General features: G+C 38.9%; 1 protein-coding gene and 1 long non-coding RNA gene across 2 annotated transcripts in view; one reads left to right on the forward strand and one right to left on the reverse strand.

Annotated features, from left to right (window-relative positions):
- The window catches only part of LOC148759136 (uncharacterized), a 116,304-nt gene that overhangs the window by 63,679 nt on the left and 35,618 nt on the right, over nt 1-17,007 (reverse strand). The window lies entirely within an intron of this gene.
- Nucleotides 9,029-16,967, forward strand: LOC148759137 (uncharacterized). The gene is made up of 3 exons (XR_016022868.1): nt 9,029-9,076; nt 14,498-14,694; nt 15,874-16,967. It is a non-coding gene; the product is annotated as an uncharacterized LOC148759137 (long non-coding RNA).

Below are 17,007 nucleotides of genomic sequence, written 5' to 3' on the forward strand. Positions count from 1 at the left end.
TAATCATATGATTTTTGTCCTTTATTTTGTATATGGTGTATCACATTGATCGATCTGCATATGTTGAACCATCCTTGTGCCACTGGGATGAACCCCACTTGGTTGTGATGTATTATCTTTTTAATACATTGTTGCATTCGATTTGCTAGAATTTTGTTTAGGATTTCTGCATCTGTATTCATCAGAGATATTGGTCTGTAGTTTTCTTTTTTTGTGTTGTCCTTACCAGGCTTTGGTATCAAGGTCATGTTGGAGTCATGAAATGAGTCAGGGAGTACTGTCTCTTCTTAAATATTTTTGGAAGACCTTGAGTAGACAGGTATTAAATCCTCTTTGAATATCTGGTAGAATTCACTAGCGAAGCCATCTAGTCCCAGACTTTTGCTGTTGGGAAGATTTCAGATGACCGGTTCAATTTCCTTATGTTGATCATTCTATTCAAATTTTCTAGTTCTTCATGATTCAGCCTAGGAAGGCTTTATGTTTCCAAGAACATGTCCATTTCTTCTAGGTTATTGAATTTCGTAGCATATAGCCCTTCATACTATTCTTGGACGATCCTTTGTATTTCTGTGGCACCCGTGGTAACTTCCCTCTTTCTTTTCTGATTTTGTTCATTTCTTTTCTCTTTTTATCTTAGTGAGTCTACCCAAGGGTTTGTCAATTTTATTTATCTTTTCACAGAAGCAGCTCTTTGTTGTATTAATTTTTTCTATTGTCTTTTTGTTCTCTATTTCATTTAGTTCTGCTCTGATTTTTATTATTTCCTTCCTTCTGCTGACTTTGGGTTTCATTTGTTCTTCTTTTCTAGCTCTTTAAGGTGTAACACGAGGTTATTTATCTGGGTTTTTCTTGAGATAGGCCTGTAATGATATAAATTTCCTCTTAAAACTGCTTTCGCTGCATCCTAAAAATTTTGGTAGGATGTATTTTCATAGTCGTTGTTTCTATGTATTCTTTTTTTTTTTTTTTTTTTTTAAGATTTTATTGGGGAAGGGAACAGGACATTTTATTGGGAAACACTGTGTACTTCCAGGACTTTTTTCCAAGTCAAGTTATTGTCCTTTCAGTCTTAGTTGTGGAGGGCGCAGGTCAGCTCCAGGTCCAGTTGCCGTTGCTAGTTGCAGGTGACACAGCCCACCATCCCTTGCAGAGGTTGAAACCAGCAACCTTGTGGTTGAGAGGATTTTCTGCAACCAGTTGAGCCATCCCGGAACTCAGTGGCAGCTAAGCTCAAGGTGCCGTGTTGAATTTTACTTGCAGGTGGTGCTGCCCACCATCCCTTGCGGGAGTCGAGGTATCGAACTGGCAACCTTGTGGTAGAGAGCCCGCGCTCCAACCAACTGAGCCATTCAGGATGCAACTCAGCTCACGTTGTCATGTTCAATCTTAGTTGCAGGGGGCGGAGCCCACCATCCCTTGCGGGACTTGAGGAATTTAACTGGCAACCTTGTGGTTGAGAGCCCACTGGCCCATGTGGGAATCGAACTAGCAGCCTTTGGAGTTAGGAGCATGGAGCTCTAAGCGCATGAGACACTGGGCCGACCCTCTATGTATCTTTTGATCCCTCCTCTTATTTCTTCTTTGACCCAGTAGTTCTTTAAAAGTGTGTTGTTTAATCTCCACATATTTGTGTGTTTTTCTGCTTTCTTTTTGCATTTGATATCCAATTCCAAAGCCTTGTGATCAGAGAATATGCTTGGGATAATTTTAATATTCTTAAATTTGCTGAGGCTACTTTTACATTCAATACATGGTCTATCCTTGAGAATGTTTCATGTATACTACAAAAGGATGTATAGTTTGATGTTCTAGGATGAAGTGCTCTATAATTGTCAATTATGTCCATGTCATCTAGTGTAACATTTAGGCTGCTCTTTCGTTATTTATTTTCTGTTTCGATGATCTATCCAAAGCTGTCAATGATGTATTTAGGTCCACTACTATAATTGTGTTTTGCTCAATTTCTCCCGTCAGTTCTGTTACTAATTGCTTGGTATATTTCGGTGCTCCCTGATTGGGGGCATAAATATTGATGACTGTTATGTCTTCTTGTTGTATAGTTCCTTTAATCATTATGAAATGTCTATCTTTGTCTCTTGTTATCTTTTTCACTTTGAAGTCTGTTTCATCTGATATCAGTATGGCTCCACCTGCATCTCTCTGGATATCATTTCCTTGGGACGCCAACTTCCACCCTTTCGTTTTGAGTCTATGTTTGTCCTTGTAGCTGAGATGTGTCTCTTGGAGGCAGCATATGGTGAGTTTAATTTTTTTGATTCAATCTGCACTCTGCACTTTTTCATTAGTGAGTTCAGTCTATTTACATTTAGGGTGATTATTGATATATGAGAATATCCTGTCATTCTATCTCTGGGTTCTTGGTGGGATGGTGTCTCCATTGTTTCTTTGCCTTTTTGTTGCTGTCTATTATTGCAGTGTGGTGGTATTCTATGACATTCCCTTCTATTTCTCCTTTTTTGATGTTATATATTTCAGTTCTGGATATTTTTTTTTTTTTGAGTGGTTACTATTCAGTTTATTTAAAAGAAAGTTTCATATTTAGAGTGTTCCATTTTCTTCAGCATGCTTACTTTCTCCATTCCCTTGTGTCAGTTCAGACCTTTACTCTCTCCCCTTTTATGTTTTTGTTGTCACAAATTTTCCCTATTTCAGCTGTGAGTTGATTTCTGCACTGCAGTAGCAAGTTATCTTTTTCCTCTTTTTTTAAGTGTTTGTGGTTGTCTTTTTCCTTCTTTACACTGTGTATTGTGTTTAAGGATATAGTGTTCTATTTGGTGTAGGGGTTGCCATTTTTTGCTTCTGTCTGTTCGTAATACTACTCATGGTTTTGTATTCTTTTGCTTTTTTCTTTCAGGTTGAACAGCCTCCTTCAGTATTTCTTTTTGTTGTTTTTGCTTGTTTGTTTTTATTGGGGAATATTGGGGGAACGCGTTTTTTTCCAGGACCCATCAGCTCCATGTCAAGTCATTGTTTTTCAATATAGTGTGGGGGGTGCAGCTCAGCTCCAAGTCAAGTCGTTGTTTTCAATCTAGCTGTGGAGGACGCAGCTCACTGATCCATGTGGGACTCTAACTGGTGACCTTGGTGTTATGAGCACCGCGCTCTAACCACTGAGCCAACTGGTGGCCCACTCCGTCAGTATTTCTTGTAGTGCCAGTTGTGTGTTAGAAAATTCCCTCCGCTTCTGTATGTGTGGAAAGTTCTTTATTCCTCCTTCAGATGTGAAGGATATCTTTGCTGCATATATTATTCTTGGCTCACAATTTTTCTCTTTCCATAGTTTAAATATTTGAGTCCACTCCCTTTCGGCTTGTAGAGTTTCTGCTGAAAAATCTGATGATATCCTAATGGGCTTTCCATTGTAGGTTACCGTCTTATTTCCCTGGCTGCCCCAAGGATTGTTTCTCTGTCATTAATATTTGACAGCTTCAATACAGTGTGCTTTGGAGAAGGCCTGTTGGGATTGAAGTAATTAGGTGTTCTATTTGCTTCTTGTATTCGCGGATCCAGTTCTTTCCACAAGTTTGTGAAGTTCTCGTCAACTATTTGTTTGAATATACACTCTGCTCCCTTCTCCCTTTCATCTCCTTCTACTTCTGCTATGCCCATTATTCTTATATTGCTCTTTCTGATGGAGTCAGAAAGTTCTTGTAGAGTTCTTTCATTTTTTTTAACTCTCAAGTCTCCCTCTTCTTCCATCTGTGTCATTTCCAGATTTTTATCTTTGATGTCACTGATTCTTTCCTCCATCTGGTCAACTCTACTACCTAAGCTGACTATTTCATTCTTTTTTTCTTTTTTAATTGAGTTCTTAATCTCCAGCAATTCTATTTGGTTCTTTTTTAAAATTTCAATCTCTTTGGTGAAATGTTCAGTTTGTTCTTTGATTGTGTTTCTGGGTTCATTAAACTACCTGGCTGTATTTTCTTGCATCTTGTTGAGTTTTTTAAGAATTGCAATCTTGAATTCTCTGTCATTTAAGTCACATATTTCCCTGTCCTTAAGTTCATTTTCTGAAAACCTTTCATTTTCTTTCTGAGCTCCCTTGTTACCTTAGTTATTCATGACAATTAATGAATTATTATTTCTCTTCCTAGGCATCTACAGGAGTGGTTTCTGCAACAGGTTGATAGGAAGAGGTCTTTCTTTTGCTTTTCAGTAGGTGTTGGTAAAATGTTTTATTTTTACCTCTGACTGCAGCCTTTTATTCTCTGTCATGCTGTAATGTTATATTTTCTCAGCACTGTTCTGTCTTCTCATGTGATGGGGGGGTTCTCTAGAAGGCGGGCTTCTCCTCTATTGCCATCAAATGTCATCTGTACTGCAGTAGAGTCTTAGGATGTGAAGCCTTGAATTACTCAGAATCAACAACAAAGATAAAACCATCAGTAGTCTCAAAAATACATTCTTCAGATTACATCATAAAAATGGCAGCATGAGGTGAGTCTCTTGAAATCTCACCTGGAATTTACAAAAAAATTGAACAACTATAATTCCACAAAGTTGTCCCTGCACAGAAGACAGGTAAGACCAGAGACGTGCAACTGAAATCGTCCAAAGGTGAGCAAATTGGACGAGCGGGGAAGGAGAGCAGTGGGAAGTGCAGAGACGCCTGGGTCACCTGTGTCACAAGGCACCACCTCTATGGGGGGATGTGGAGAGCTTCTGAAGTTCCAGAGCTCTTCCTGCACCAGTTTCAGAGCCTGTGTATTTCCGCGGCTCTCTTTACTCTTGCAGGGTTCCACCCAGATAGGTGAGAACAGGGGCGAGGTGGGCTGTGACAGGTGGCTCTGAGCAAGGGCGGCGACCACCAGCACAGCCAGTCCTGCACCCAAGGCTACCTCCTCTGTGCTGGAACTAGTTGGGCTCTGAGTCTGTGGAAGGCAGTGTGGAGTTTCCTCAGAAAATTACGAATAGAATTGCCATATGAATCAGCAATTCCTCTCCTGGGTATCTACCCAAAAAATCTGAAAACATTTATAGATAAAGACACGTGTGCCCCAATGTTCATTGCAGCTTTGTTTACGGTGGCCAAGACATGGAAACAACCAAAATGTCCTTCTATAGATGAATGGATAACGAAGTTGTGGTATATATACACAATGGAATAGTATTCGACGGTAAGAAAAGATGATATAGGAACATTTGTGACAACATGGATGGATCTTGAGAGTGTAATGCTGAGCGAAATAAGTCAGACAGAAAAAGCAGAGAACTATGTGATGTCACTGATATGTGGTATATAAACCAAAAACAACAAAAAAACAAGACAAACAAATGAGAAACAGAAACTCATAGACACAGACAACAGTTTAGTGGTTACCAGAGGGTAAGGGGGGTGGGTGTGGGAGATGAGGGTAAGGGGGATCAAATATATGGTGATGGAAGGAGAACTGACTCTGGGTGATGAACGCACAATGGGATTTACAGATGACATAATACAGAATTGTACACGTGAAATCTAGGTTATTTTACTAGCAATTGTCACCACAATAAATTTAAAAAAAAAGAAAAGAAAAGAAAAGAAAGCAACATACATACAGAGAACATTTTGTTGCTTGCCAGCTGGAAGGCGGTTCGTGAAGTGGGTTAAAAGGGGAGAGATTAAAAAGTACAAATTGGTAGTTACAAACTAGTCATGGAGATCCAAGATATAGTATAAGGAATATATTAATAATATTGTAATAGCAACGCATGGCATCAGATGAGTACTCGATAATTTAGGGTGATAGATGGGAGAGGAGTTAGGAGCAGGGTGCAAAAGGTGAAGGTAGTAAGAAGTACAAATTGGTAGTTCCTAAATAGTCATGGGGATGTAATGTAAAGCATAGGGAATATAGTTAATACTGTCACAATAACTATGTCTAGTGCCAAGTGGGTGCTGCACGAGTCAGGGGGATCACTTTCTTAAATTACGTAAATTCTATCCACTGTGCTGTACACATGAAATTAATGTAAAATAATATTAAATGTCAAAAAAGCGAAAAATTTGTAAGCATACCCAAAACTGATTAAGCTTATACCAAAATAATGAGGGACTATAGATTCCTAGGGGTAGAAATTCGGATCACGACAGAATTATCAGACACCATAAGCTCTACCGTGTAAATCAAAAGTTTAATTACGACAGGTTTCAACGAATTCGATCAATAGCCCTCTATCTCTAGAAGACTCTCATCTCAGGACTCCCCCCAGGTGAGATATTACCGGGGTTAAGATATTTGATTCACACAATGTTGAGAGGAAGCATCTGGACTGGGAAGAAAGGGTAGTTCCAGCTGACAAGCCTTCCAACAAGATAAGGGGTGTACTTGTGAAAGGAATTTCAGAACACTTCCATAGGTCAGGTCAGGTCAGGTCCGAAGCAATAGGAAGTTATTCAAAAGAGCAAACAAACATGGAAAGGCGAATAGCGGACAATGTGAAGCTTATGAAAAACTTATGCATTCTGAGAGAAAAGCAGGACAAAGTATGCTGGTCAGCATCCTAAGGGTGAGGAGCTGCCAAGATCTGAAAATAACGCTACGCTCACAGTAACAGTGGTAAGAATCCCCGTAAAATGTACAAGATGAGCCGATCCATAGCAAGTCATGGTTTATGAGTGTGTGGTTGAGGGCGCTGTCTATGAGGGATTCGAGGGGAAAAAGGAACGTACAGAAGACCTCAGTAAGGGGGTGAGGGCTGCCACTGTAGATGAGGGAATGGGGTTTGAAGCACTGGGATGTAGGGAGCTGAGAGCATTTAAAAAGAGGAATAGAAAAGGGTCAAGGACTGACTATCAGGGCTGCTGTTTAGAAAAGAGTTGGGCTGAGAAGACCACAGAAAGGGTGTGGGCATCCTCATCAGTTGCTGCGAAGAAGTAAAGCAGGATAAGGACTAAAGAAAGAGATGACCCTGAAAACTGTTTTAGCGCAGTTATAAGGGCAGAAAGTCAGATTCTTCTGTAAAAGAAGAGAATAAGTGGCGAAAATATGGACCTGGGGATGAGGCCACACATTAAAGAGGGTTAGAGTCCAAGGAGAAAAACAGGATGACAGAAAAAGTCACAGGAATCAAGAAACAGTTTTGTTTTCATATAACATAGAGGAGATGAACTTAAAGAGAAAAATATTTACTAGAAACGGAGAAATTGAAACCTATGGAAGAACGCTTACAGAGAATGAGAGTCTTCATCTGATGCTCATGTCAGATGATCACAATAATGTAAGGTGGACTGCAGGGAAGTTTCAGTGATTATCGTAGAAAAATGTGATTCCATAAACCCTGGAAAATCTTGAGCTGTAGATGAAAATGTCTCTGGGGGCATTTCTACAAACCGAAATGTAAATAAGCCACTATTTAAATCAGGTTTAACACTTAGTATTTTTACATGTGTAAACCTCTGTTTTTAAGAAAGTTTGGCAATTTAAATTCCAGGAAACCAATGATGACACTGTAAAATCAATTTGAGCTATTTTAAGAAAAGTCATTGTTTTTGAAATCTGTCCTTACTGGCATCAGGTTTATAAACTACATTTTATACACCTGTCTACACATATGACTAATGAACTCATGAGGAATAATATTTTAGAGAAAGAAAAGTGAATCTCTAGATTTTCAAAACTAACTTTCTTTAAAAATGTTTTTCAAAGTCTCAGGATGGAAAGAAACAATTAGAGTACTATAAGAAGTTAACAGAATCTCTGCAATATGATTTGAATCAACAAAAGAAGACAAATGATGGATTAGAGAAAGAGGTTACCAGGTAAGGTTTTGATATTTCAGATCATGTCAACCATTAATTACTATTTAACTGTAACTCTTCCTTGATGAAAACCTAAGTACAAATGTATTTCATATCTGTAATTTTCATAGTTAAACACATTATCCTACTTAAAAATTTACTTCAGAAACTCACAGCACAATCAAACTTGTGTGAATGCCAAAATGTTATACCTACTCTTTAATGATTCCTGTAACTATAATGACAGTGTCTTTTGCATATACTGTCAACTGCGCTCTTCCTGGTCTCCCTTGAATCTTTATTTCTGCAAGATGTCTTTGCTCTCTTTGGTAATCTTTCCTTCTTTAATAGTGTTCTTCCCTTCGGCATTCTAACAGTTTAATGTCTAAAAACCTATCTGTGGTTTTGTTTAACATCATCAGAAGTGTTATTGATTTGGCTTCTATGTTCTTTCTACTTTTTTCAGTTATAAAGCATGTCATACATACCAAACCAGATGTATAACCTAAAGAAGAATGAGATGAGTAATCGTCTCACTCAGATAATAATGGAAGTTTCCCAACATCTGGGAAGCCCGCACGTGGCGTGCCCTTGCTGCAAACTGAATGAAGTTTTTTCTCTGATTCTCCTCAGTGTTTATTTTCCCTCATGTCACTGTCTTTCTCTGCATTGTTTTGGATTCTTCTCATTTTATTAAATTGTGCTGGCAAAGATCTCTTCTTAAAACAGACTTGAAGAGACTGTTACACATTATCTCTCCAGTGTCCTTTCTTCTAAAGCCCTGCCCCTTTCTTTTCCACTCTGACCAGATTTTTCCTTCCGGTTTCTCTTTCTATTTTGAATGATTTCTTTTCTTCCTGTAGACTGTGGTCAGTAGGCTCCGAATGGTATTTTTCTGTCTTTTCGAAACACCCACATATATTATACTTTCCTTCTTCACCTTTGATACTGATCTCTGCTTTATAGCTGATATTTAATAATAGGGTAACGTTTGATACTAACAATCTTAAGCGGATGTTAATAATACTTTAATTATAAGAACCTTTCATCGTTACAATATGATGTCTGTGTCATATGTATCACAATTGTTTTATGTTACTTACCTAAGATACAATTTAATTAGTATGCTCTCAAACTATTATACTGGAATAAATAGGAGAGGTTCATAATTTATAGGTTTGTTTATTTTGTATGATAGACATAATCTCTCTTTAAATAATTATTAAATATTTGTCTTAAAGAATTTGACTTACTCATTTTCTACAATTCTGCAGACTGAAGACACTCTTTCAGAATACAAGGATGCTACATGACAATCAAAATGGAGAGGTTAGTGTCCTTGGAGATTTAGAACCCAATCAATCAGAAATGGATATTCAGAAAAATAGGTTAAAACAGAAGGTAATTTATAATCCGTTTGGAACCCAGAAATCACTTAATTTGGGGAAATATAAACCACTCAATGCTTTTAGCAGTATGATATATTTTTCCTTAATTTCATAGACAGAAGCAGTGAAAAAAAAACGCTATTTTTCTATATAATTTTTCTTTAAAAGGGCATTCTGTTACCTCTCCTATGTCTCAACCCTGGCTAGTTATCTAAAGCCAAGAAGGACACTGTTGCATGACCCCCAAAGCACTGGCTCCAAATCAGCTTCTTTCTTTCTTTTCTTTTCTTTTCTTTTCTTTTCTTTTCTCTTTCCTTTCTTTCTTTCTTTCTTTCTTTCTTTCTTTCTTTCTTTCTTTCTTTCTTTCTTCCTTCCTTCCTTCCTTCCTTCCTTCCTTCCTCCCTCCCTTCCTTCCTTCCTTCCTTCTCCTTCCTCCCTTCCTTCCCCTTCCTCCCTTCCTTCCTCCCTTCCTTCCTTCCGTTCATTCGTAACAGCTTGATTGAGATATAATGAACATAGCATGCAGTTCACTCATTTAAACTGTCCAGTGCAGTGCTTTTAGTGTGTTCAAAGCTTTATGCAGTCGTCATCACAATCAGTTTTAGAACATTTTCATCACCCTGGAAAGTATCCTTGTACCTGTTAGCTTTCACTGTGTGCCAGTCTGCCCTTCCCACTCTTCCTAGCCCTAGGGAACCACTAGTGTACTCTCTGCTCCATATTGTGGTTTTGATTTATTTTTTTCTGGTGACTAACGATCCTGAGCAATCTTCTCACAGGCGTATTATCCATTCATATATCTTCCTTGAAGAATTGATTATTCAATTCCATTGCCCATTAAAATTGGATAGTCTTTTTCTTGCTGAATTGTAAGAATCTTTGTATAACCTAGATACAAATTAGTTATCACATACAGGATTTTCAAATATTTCTCCCTTTCATTAGCTTGCTTTTTAGTTTCTCAATGTGTCCTTTAAAGCATAGCATTTTTTTATGCATGATTATTACAAGCTTTCAATTTGTAAAACATAATAATAATAATAATAATAGTTGCAAAACGCATTACAGCAAAGTGCAATAAAAGATATGTCTGTAATTTATACTGCATAAGTTATGTTGCTTATTATATCTTTTTATAATCCAGAAGTTGTGTCTATTTTTTCCTTAACTCCCCAATGAAGTGGCTGAAATAAACCACAGTTATTTGGTTCACAAATCCATACTTAAGAAGAGTGTGGCCAGGGCCGTCTGTCTCTGTTCCCCTCAGCTTCAACTGGGGCAGCTCCGTGGCTGGTGGCTGGAATCATTTGAAAGTCTGTTCAGCAATGTGTCCGGTTGTTGGTGCCTACTGTTGGTCAGCACTCTAGCTGGGGCAGACAGCAGGGACACCCACACCTGAACAGCCGGCTCGCAGTGTGGCCCGAGCCCCCCACAACACGGGGCTGGGTTCCAAGGTTCAGATCCTCAGAGACATAACCAACAGGAGCGGTGTTGCCCTTTGTGAAGGAGTCTTGGAATTCACACGGAATCTCTTTCAACATATTCTGTTCATTAGGAGCAAGGCACTAATGTTGACCCATATTAGACTGTTTTTATGCAATGAATATTTCAAAATTTACGGACACATTTAAAAACCAGCTTGATCTATCCACTGTCCACAATTCTTTATATTCCTCCCACATGGAAAATACACTCATCCCTACACAATACTCCCCACAAGTCTCAAGTTTATGGCATCAGGCTCAGGTTCGAGTCTAAGATTTTACCATGTGAGTCTGGTGCAAATGGGGATGAAGGGCCTGGTTTTTGGTTTCTAGGATAAAGCCCCTTGAGGACAATTCCTTTCAATATGAAAACATGAGAATGGAAGGGACAAGTTATCTACCACCCACACACCCAACATTCTGCTCGACTGCTGAAGTTTCCCCTGCAGAAATGGAAAGTGGAAGGCACCTTAGTCCATAGCAATTCTGAAATACAGCCTGATGTGTGCTGTCCGTTCTTGGATTAGGACTCAGTGGTAACCTTGCCAGTGCTTCTCCATGGCCCTTTGCTGGGCCCTGTGAGCTCTTTGTTCTGTGCTTTTCATAAGAAATGACCTGTGCTTGCAGCTCTTTCCTCAGCATCATTCCTCCACGCGAATGCCTAAGACCCATAGGCCTCCTCTTAGTTTTCACTCTCTTGGTTTTTATTAGTCCAAGGTAACAAGCTGGTTGTTTGCTACTTGATTATCCTAAAAGCTTGGAGTTGCGTGTGAGTTTATTGGGGTTCGTGCCATTAGAAAAGCCACCGTCATAAATCGTTTTGAGAGAAGCTCTTGGGCTTCCTGTAGTTGTTGCAGGACCATGCCTTTAAAATTCTTATACTCTGTAGATCCTTCCAGGAATTTAAGGCCCCACCTTAACCCTTTTGAGGTCTCGAGAAAGAGTTTTACAGTCTTCTCTTCATCCTTATATCATGTCTTCCTGGGAGCACAGGGAATTTGATCTTCACCCAGAAGCCATTTCTTTATTTTAGCGTGATTTGCCCTGTGGGGACCTTAGGAGAGGCTGTAAATGGGAAACAGAAACGGGACCTGTGGGAGAGGCTGTAAATGGGAAACAGATATTTGAACACAATATGTCCTGGTTCCTTTACAGTTCATAGTCTTTCGTTAGCTCATGTATCTCATGGATTTTACTTTGTTACTTCATAGCAAGAGTCCCCTTTCATCCAGATTTCAGACTCATTTTCTTCACTGGCTGAGAAGCTCTTGCTGTCAGCCTCTTCAGGGGCCAGCAAGCCCCCAAGAAGCGTCTCTTGGAGACCCTGTGGTTGTCATTCTCACTCTTCTCCACATCCTTTTGGCTTCCAAGTCCCTCCTGGTGCAAAGGCACTCCTACAGGCTTTAGATGGCATTCCTTGTGGCCTCACACCATTTTGAATATCAGTAACAATGCCAGTTATTTATTGCTGCTCAAGAAACCAACTCAAAAGCTAGTGGCTCAAAACAGCATCTGTTTTGTTCCAAAGCAATGCAGTTGGATGAAGGTCTGTGAGACCAGCTCATTTCTTTTCCACTTGGCATCAGCTGGGTTGCCATGAAGCTGCAAATGAGAATCATCTAAAGGCTGTAACACACACATGTAGCAGTTGAAGCGGCCTTTTGCCCGGGACGTCCGCTGGGCCCGTCTCAGCGCAAACATCTATAGGAGGCCTGACTGTGTGGCCTGGGCTTCTTCATTCTGCACAGCTGGTGGCTGGGTTCTCAGGCCGAGCTTCTCGAGAGACAAAGTCACATGGAAGCTGTATCACATTTCCTGCCTCAGACATAGCATTCTCACAGCAGTTCTGCCCTATTCCATGCACTAGAATCCAGTTACTCACTAAGGCCAGCACATATTAAAAGAGAGGGAATTTCATGGAGAAATGTCAAGAATTTGTAGGCATGTTTTAAAAACACTATATCCACTCACCTCGTCTTACCAAATAAGCATTGTATCTACAGGAAAGTAGTTCTACCCTGCTCGGTTCCACTGAAATTCCAGGAGATTTGTTGTTGTTGCTATTGCTGTTTAGGATGTTCTCGTATATCTTGGAAAGTAAGAGAGGATTACGAGACAGCGTTATCGAATTAAGACTTTTGTTGTTGGTGAAAAAAATGTAGCGCTCATCTCACTAAACATTCACAGTGTGAGATGTGATTTCTCCTTAACCTTGGGAATCATTTCTTCTTGGAAAGCAATTCAAATTGCCATGAAACATTTGTAGCTGACAGAGGCCGAAGTAACTCGGATGAGTTACTTGTAACTCCCTACAACTTCTTAAGAAATTATGGAGAGTTAAAATGGGGAACAGGTGAGAGACTATCAACTGGGAGGTGACTTATAGTCATTTTATAGAAGAAAGACATGAAACAAGCATTCAAGAAATAGTAGAAAATCAAGTGCAGATGTCGTGTGGCAAAGTCGATGACAGTAAAGGATGCATTTTTGAGACTCCTGGTGCTTTTATGTTCGTTCTTCATTCTGAGTAATTCAAGGTTCCACATTCTAAGACTCTGCTACAGTATCGATGACATTTTATTGCAACTGAATTGATTTCAAAAGTTGATACTGGTTTGGGGTTAGACTATTCTCAGTCAACTTCCTTCGTAACCAAATTATACTATCTTACTCATTCAGAATGACGATCTCACAGCAAAACTGGAAACTGCATCTTCAGAATGTCTCCATCTGTGGGGTGGCCAGTTGGCTCAATGGTTAGAGCATCGTGCTCATAACACCAAGGTCGCTGGTTCGATTGCCACATGCACCAGTTAGGTACACCCTCCACAGCTAGATTGAAAACAATGGCTGGAGCTTGGAGCTGAGCCCCCGGTGGGTGGGTGGCCGGTTGGCTCAGTGGTTAGAGTGCAGTGCTCATAACACCAAGGTTGCCGGTTCGTTTCCCGCATGGGTCAGTGAGCTGGACCCGCCATAACTAGTAGATTGAAGAGAACGATTTGACTTGGAGCTGAGCTGTGCATCCCACAACTAGATTGGAAACAAACACAATTTGTTTTAAACAGTTTTTTAAAAAGGATGTCTACATCTTGTTGAAGAAAATCAATCTTAACAGGAGTTATTATCTATAAAGGAGTACAAAAGTCATGTGAAAAACTAGAGAATAAAAAGAAGAGGAGATAAAAATTATTGAGCCTCAAAATTCATATAGTCACGAATGAGGTAGAAAAGCGTGAAGCAGAACACTAAAAATTCTGGGATATTGAAGACTGAGCAAGACAGGATGTAGTAGAAAACATTTTTTTAATCTGTTTTTACAGGTTAATTCACTGATTACCATGCCTTAATTCATTTCACTGCAGATGACGTTTGGATATACGTATTGTACGTCATTCCCCTATTCCGTTCACAGCGGGTACTTTTTTATTTTCAGATTTCTGGAACTAAGGTGGGATTTGCCTCTCCTTCTTGATATTTCAGTTCCCATCACTATTATCACTCAGTTGATCTTTGAGAATCATTCTTTGTGGAAAATGATTTTATTTTGAAGGCCAGTTGATATAAAACGAGACTATTAGGAAATAAAGAAAAAGGGTGATTTAAAAACTGCACCATACTCTTAGATTATTAAGTCATATTGTTCAATTTTTAAAATTTCAAATTGATTCTCTTATTGGAACAGTCAGATGAGATGATTCGAAATATTTTCATAATTCAGATGTATTTCATTCCATATTGATGATAAGTATTTTAAACTTCAGCTTTTTTCACATTTAAATTGCCCTCTAAATCATTGACTTAAAACTAAAGAATACAAATAGACTATAATTATTCAGGTTATAATTATTTTTAAAATGTATCCTTTCCGTTGGCTTTAGGAACAAGCAGCATGTCAAGAAAACGTAGATCCGTTAAATGACCGTGGTGACAGAATTCAACGTCTGCAGGTCAGAATTCAACGTCTGGAATCTGAACTCTCCAAAGCGAAACATTTTAAAATAGAATTGGAAGAATGTAAGCGCCTCTACCTAGAGGAATTAAAAGTTACAGCATCTTTGGAAAAGAAACTAAACAAGTAAGTCCAAACAAAGAGAAAATCAATCGAGCTCATTAATTTGCCTCTAAAGTCTACTTTTTATCCAGGCAGATTCCCGAGATTAATAGGAAGTGAAAGCTTACTAAATAGTATAATTTTGGAAAATGATGTTAGTGAACAAATTACTTTTAAAATGTTAGTTCAGGATGCATCTCTCCCATTTTTGGTTTTACATGACTGTATTTTTCCTTCTCACGCTTTTCATAGCCTTAATCTGATCTACCAGTCTCTAAGCAAAGTGTTTTTGAAGCTTTGTGATTTAGACAGCGCTATTTATTATAAAATTTCTTGTCAAAATTTCCCTAAATATGAGGTAACTATTTACTATAACAACTTAAACCCAAAGGGTTAAGTACTCTGCATATTCTGGCACTTGGTAAATGTACTTTCTCGATTGTGCTCTGTGTTTTTGTCTCTAGAGGTCGCTTTCGGACAAGCTGTTTTTTCTAGTCTTTTGGATGTACACAGAGGCATACATGTGAAATATAGGAGAAGGTTAACATAGGGGTGAAGGGTAGTGTAACTGACTAACTGGCTATAAAAATAAGGCGGTCAGCCTGAGGGGGTGTGTGGAAGACAGAAAGGGCAGATCCCACCTCCAGTGCCTTGGTAACAGTGTCATAAGCTACATGCCCCTGGAGCTGTTTCAGTTCAGTATGATCACCAACCAGGCTCTCTTGTTCTCCCCCAGAGGCTGTTGTTCTAAATGACGCCTCAGTGCCAAATGGTTAATTTCTTCAGGGTAATGAGGGGATTACCCAAGGGCAGTGAAAGCAAATGCTTGAAAATAGCTTTGTGGGATTTCAACAAATTTCTAAACTTGTTTACTATGTATGTCTCTTAGCAATCCTCAAGAATCTTATGGGTTCAGCCATTCCAGAAGGCAGAAAGTATTATCTGTTAAGCCGTCAACATCACTGATAGGCCTTTTCCTCCCCTCCCTACTTTGAATTACTTCTTAGCCTGGCTTCCCCACAGAAACATATGTACCGGTTTAAAACAATTTGAAACATATCCTTGTACTTGGTAGGTCTGCCCTGACATATTTTCAGTGTTCGTTTCATGGGCAATTCCACTTACTATTATGGAAACATTAAGAACTGCAAATCATTAAGGAAAAAATAAAATACTAAGTCTTTGCTCTTACAATCTTCACAGGATTAAGGACACGCTGGCAGAGATGAGAACCCAGCTTCTCATGAATGCACCACAGAACTCTTTACTCAGCACGGCTCCCAGGAGGCCAGACCTGCACCTCCCTTGTGTTGGAAGGCTAAATGATTGGTTCCGACCTCAAGGAAATCTCGCTCCAAGAGAGCAGTTGGTGATTGCTACGTCAGCCCCACAGACTTCTAATAATGGCACGCGCACCAACTTGATGAAGGTTAGTTATATTACCTTCTTTCCTTTGGGTTTCAGATTTGCGATGTAATTCTTGTTCTTAACTTGGTGAGATTCTGAGTTGTTTCATTGACTAATGCACACAACGTAAAGGGCATAATTGTGTGTGCTAATGTAGAATGGAGACAGAAATTTGACCATCTTTTGTAAGTCCCTGCATCTCCCATGTTTTAAGAGCTACCTGTCATTAACTGTATTCAATAAATGTAATTAACTGACACATTTTAAATTTCTGGAAAAGCTGCTTTTCAATTAGATTTTACAAATGAAATATTACTACCTAACAACGAACGGTATGCTTTGAGATGCTTTGGCTTACTTCTGCATTGTTTTTAATTTGGCGATGGTTTATAACAATTTTAGTTTTCCTACAGCCCAGTTTCGCCATCCCTAAGCGTAAGTGAATGATTGACATTTACTAACTAAATGTGGATGTTTCTTATTTCAATGAAACCGAGGTAAATCCTTTTTATGAATTCGGCAAACGTGTAACCCTGGAAAGATTAACTTCTCTTTCTAAGTTAAAAGTTGTCATCTTTTTACATGATAGTACATCCTTAATTTCTGTTTTACTTATAGCATTTTTATTTCGATGATTTAAAATGTCTTGCTTAAAAAGTAATAATAAAATAAAATGTCTTGCTAAGCCACAGTACATTTTCGAAAGAGGTAAATTGAGCAAATATTTGAACTTTTAAAATGAAGTTCACTTATATCTGTATATCTCGGCATCACTTGAATAATTGATGACTGAGATGGCAATGAAATGGGGTCGTTACTAGCAACTTGTTTTCTTTGTGCAATACTGTTATTAAAATGTCCATTTTGATCTCATTTCTTGAGTTCCTCATTCAGCTCCAGGATTTCTGTTTGGACCTTTTTTATAGTTTT

Source organism: Rhinolophus sinicus, chromosome 1, assembly GCF_057876585.1.
Source record: "Rhinolophus sinicus isolate RSI-liver-muscle chromosome 1, RSI-T2T, whole genome shotgun sequence".
Classification (NCBI taxonomy): domain Eukaryota; kingdom Metazoa; phylum Chordata; class Mammalia; order Chiroptera; family Rhinolophidae; genus Rhinolophus; species Rhinolophus sinicus.